General features: G+C 35.4%; 1 non-coding gene across 1 annotated transcript; it reads left to right on the forward strand.

The window, feature by feature from the left end:
* The first annotated feature begins 4,400 nt into the window (after positions 1-4,400).
* On the forward strand, positions 4,401-4,473 carry TRNAF-GAA (transfer RNA phenylalanine (anticodon GAA)). Its single transcript has one exon. It is a non-coding gene; the product is annotated as a tRNA-Phe (tRNA).
* The last annotated feature ends 604 nt before the right edge of the window (positions 4,474-5,077 follow it).

The following is a 5,077-nucleotide window of genomic DNA, read 5'->3' on the forward strand; positions in this document are numbered from 1 at the left end:
AAAAGTCCTAATCATTATAACTATCTACAGGAAATAAAATGATAGAAACTTGAGGAATGAACATTTTTAACTTTTGAGGAAAATAATATTTTTTGTAATTTTTCCTTCATTCTGGATGTCATCACTTTGTTTAATTTTAGTTTTGACTTAGCTGTATGAGGATTTAAAGGAAACCTGATAGCTAATACGGGCAGCATGTATCAGACACTAGCTGAATGATTTCAGCCATTTATGTTTGACTATGAATCGCTGTGGCATTACTGAGACAAATATGCTTCAAAAATATGGCAGGAACAAAGCTGTTTGGGGAAAAAGCCAGGAAGGCAAAAAACAAAAGCCCCAATTCAGGACCGTCATCTTTCATTCTAAAAATAGGGGTTTCCACGTTAATGGTAAGACAAAGAATCTACAGATTTAGCATTTCTCTAGAGAGGAGAGCCCACTTAAAATGTATGGGGTGCTTGTCTCCATAAGCGCAAGCTGGGCACTAAACTGGCTTATTTGCAATTCTGGATGTTGCAGAGTGAAAACACCTGTTGGACAAAAATAGTAATTGCCGGTGTTGATGAATTTATTGTGAGGAGTAATTTATAAAATGGGATCACTTTGGAGGGGTTTCTGCTGTTTTGGTACTTTTGGAACTCCGCAAATGTCACCCTCAAAATATTCTTGCAAAATCTGCATTCCCAAAACCCAAATAGCGCTCTTACTTTCAAAGCCCTGCTGTGTGACCAAACAGTAGTTTCTGAAGGCATATGTGGCATCACCGCATTTCAAAGAAATTGTGCAACTCTAGATATTTTCACAAGAAAAACTAAATATATATTGACCTAAATTTACCATTAATATAAAGTACAATGTGTTACAAAATAACATTATCAGAATCATGGGGATATGATAAGCATTTCAGTGTTATTGCCACATAAATTGATACATGTCAGATTTAAAAAACGGTGCTTGGTCATGAAGCTCAAAATTGGCTGTAACTAATAGGTTACAAATCAATATTAAACTAAAAGAAATCATGGTATATTTCCTTTCATCACAAGTAATGCTCATCTTTCTACTGCTTAGCTTAGAAAGAGTTAAATTACAAAAGCCAAAAGAAGTCAGGATGGTTGAGCGGTCTAAGGCGCTGCATTCATTTCACAGTCTCTCCTGGAGGTGTGGGTTCGACTCCCACTTCTGACATTAACATTTTCTTTCAAGAAATTGTACAGCTTCACTCCTGTTACTGATCAGTTGGGGTTCCGCTCTATTGGTGTCAATCTCAAATCGAAAACTAAAAGTGATGGGGCTTAGCAAAACCAATTCTCAAAGTTGGCACTTTGGCAGTGTTTCTGTGGGTCCTTGAGGCAAATCTTAAATGTCCTGAATTTGTGCTTTCACAAAAGACTTCTGGGAACATCAAATAGTTTCTTTGTGCATATGTTATTTGTTGTTTTGGCATCGGAAAAATACTGTGGATAGGAAAATGAGAGGGACTATTTCATCTCTATGTGTCCTCTGTCCCTATTAGGGCAGAGAGTGAACCTCCTAAGGTGTTGTCGAGGAAGATTCCTAGAAACCGAATTACCAGTAAGTCTAATTTCAGATTTTTCTACCTCAGGAATCAATGGACTATAAATATACTTAATAAACAAAAGCTAAAAGAGCAGATGAACATAGTTTAACAAGTCTGAAATGCACATGTGATACTGACATCAAAGTTTCACCACATTTTGGGACAAATGTTTTCACTTTCAACATTAACAATCAGTAGAATATTTTCTCTAAATTTACATCTCCTTTCTTCACTCCAATTGTTTCCACCTAAGAAAAAATAAAGCTTGATGCAACATTATGCTTACAAATTGTGTTTTATGCTCAATCATCACCTGTCCTACAGAGACACAGTCAGAATTACCCTGGCGAATTGAGTAAATTTGAAAATGTAAAAAAAATGCAGAATTGCTGTTTTTTTCTATTCATTCAAAAAGAATTAATGTATGTTCTTAAATATTTACGCAAAATAGCAGGACTTTCAAATATAGATAATCTTGCAAAAACAAGTCAAAGTAAAAATAAATACATCCAGTTGTGACATCTACAGTGTGTTGAACATTCTTGAATCTAAATGTGTCCTGCCAAAATTGCTCATTTGGGAGAGCGTTAGATTGAAGATATGAAGGTCCCTGGTTCAATCCCGGTTTTCAGCAAAATTTTTTTTCTTCACCCATTAAATTTTAAGCAGAAAATAAACAAAGCATATGGACTGACTTTTTACAGAAAATGTGAAAGTCCTAATCATTATAACTATCTACAGGAAATAAAATGATAGAAACTTGAGAACTGAACACTTTTAACTTTTGAGGAAAATAATATTTTTTGTAATTTTTCCTTCATTCTGGACGTCATCACTTTGTTTTATTTTAGTTTGACTTAGCTGTATGAGGATTTAAAGGAAACCTGATAGCTAATACGGGCAGCATGTATCAGACACTAGCTGAATGATTTCAGCCATTTATGTTTGACTATGAATTGCTGTGGCATTACTGAGACAAATATGCTTCAAAAATATGCCAGCAACAAAGCTGTTTGGGGAAAAAGCCAGGAAGGCAAAAAACACAAGCCCCAACTCAGGACCGTTATCTTTCATTCTAAAAATAGGGGATGCCACGTTAATGGTAAGACAATGAATCCACATATTTGGCATTTCTCTAGCGAGGAGAGCCCACTTAAAATGTATGGGGTGCTAGTCTATATAAGCGCAAGCTGGGCAATAAACTGGCTTATTTGCAATTCTGCATGTTGCAGAGTGAAAACACCTGTTGGACAAAATTAGTAATTGCCGGTGTTGATGAATTCATTGTGAGGAGTAATTTATAAAATGGGATCACTTTGGAGGGGTTTCTGCTGTTTTGGTACTTTTGGAACTCCGCAAATGTCACCCTCAAAATATTCTTGCAAAATCTGCATTCCCAAAACCCAAATAGCGCTCTTACTTTCAAACCCTGCTGTGTGACCAAACAGTAGTTTCTGAAGACATATGGGGCATCACCGCATTTCAATGAAATTGTGCAACTTTAGATATTTTCACATGAAAAATTAAATATATATTGACCTGAATTTACCATTAATATAAAGTACAATGTGTTACAAAATTACACTATCAGAATCACGGGGATATGTTAAGTATTCCAGTGTTATTGCCACATAAAGTGATACATGTCAGATTTAAAAAACGGTGCTTGGTCATGAAGCTCAAAATTGGCTGTAACTAATAGGTTACAAATCAATATTATAATAAATGAAATCATGGTATATTTCCTTTCATCACAAGTAATGCTCATCTTTCTACTGCTTAGCTTAGAAAGAGTTAAGTTACAAAAGGCAGAAGAAGTCAGGATGGCCGAGAGGTCTAAGGCGATGCATTCAGCTCATTGTCTCTTATTGAGGTGTGGGTTTGAATCCCACTTCTGATATTAACATTTTCTTTCAAGAAATTGTACAGCTTCACTCCTGTTACTGATCAGTTGGGGTTCCACTCTATGGTTGGCAATCTCAAATCAAAAACTAAAAGTGATGGGGCTTAGCAAAACCAATTCTCAACACTGGCACTTTGGCAGTATTCCTGGGGGTCCTTGAGGCAAATCTTAAATGTCCTGAATTTGTGCTTTCACAAAAGACTTCTGGGAACATCAAATAGTTTCTTTGTGCATATGTTAGTTGTTGCTTTGGCATCGGAAAAATACTGTGGATAGGAAAATGGGAGGGAATATTTCATCTCTATGTGTTCTCTGTCCTTATTAGGGCAGAAAGTGAACCTGCTAACGTGCTGTCGTGGAAGATTCCTAAAAAACCGAATTACCAGTAAGTCTCATTTCAGATTTTTTTACCTCAGGCATCAATAGACTATAAATATACTTAATAAACAAAAGCTAAAAGAGCAGATGAACATAGTTTAACAAGTCTGAAATGCGCATGTGATACTGACATCAAAGTTTCACCACATTTTGGGACAAATGTTTTCACTTTCAACATTAACAATCAGTAGAATATTTTCTCTAAATTTGCATCTCCTTTCTTCACTCCAATTGTTTGCACCTAATAAAAAAATAAAGCTTGATGCAACATTATGTTTACAAATTGTGTTTTATGCTCAATCATCACCTGTCCTACAGAGACACAGTCAGAATTACCCTGGCGAATTGAGTAAATTTGAAAATGTAAAAAAAATGCAGAATTGCTATTTTTTTCTATTCATTCACAAAGAATTAATGTAAGTTCTTAAATATGTACGCAAAATAGTGGGACTTTCAAATATAGATAATCTTTCAAAAACAAGTCAAAGTAAAAATAAATACATCCAGTTGTGACATCTACAGTGTGTTGAACATTGCTGAATCTAAATGTGTCCTGCCGAAATAACTCAGTTGGGAGAGTGTTAGACTGAAGATCTAAAGGTCCCTGGTTCAATCTTGGGTTTTGGCAAAAGTTTTTTTATTCACCCATTAAATTTTAAGCAGAAAATAAACAAAGCATATGGACTGACTGTTTACAGAGAATGTAAAAGTCCTAATCATTATAACTATCTACAGGAAATAAAATGATAGAAACTTGAGAACTGAACACTTTTAACTTTTGAGGAAAATAATATTTTTTGTAATTTTTCCTTCATTCTGGACGTCATCACTTTGTTTTAATTTAGTTTGACTTAGCTGTATGAGGATTTAAAGGAAACCTGATAGCTAATACGGGCAGCATGTATCAGACACTAGCTGAATGATTTCAGCCATTTATGTTTGACTATGAATTGCTGTGGCATTACTGAGACAAATATGCTTAAAAAATATGCCAGGAACAAAACTATTTGGGAAAAAAGCCAGGAAGGCAAAAAACACAAGCCCCAACTCAGGACCGTCATCTTTCATTCTAAAAAAAGGGGTTTCCACGTTAATGGTAAGACAAAGAATCCACAGATTTGGCATTTCTCTAGCGAGGAGAGCCCACTTAAAATGTATGGGGTGCTTGTCTCCATAAGCGCAAGCTGGGCAATAAACTGGCTTATTGGCAATTCTGGATGTTGCAGAGTGAA

Source organism: Phyllobates terribilis, unplaced genomic scaffold, assembly GCF_046119375.1.
Source record: "Phyllobates terribilis strain yellow unplaced genomic scaffold, ASM4611937v1 Scaffold_65__1_contigs__length_7625178, whole genome shotgun sequence".
NCBI classification, from domain to species: Eukaryota; Metazoa; Chordata; class Amphibia; order Anura; family Dendrobatidae; genus Phyllobates; species Phyllobates terribilis.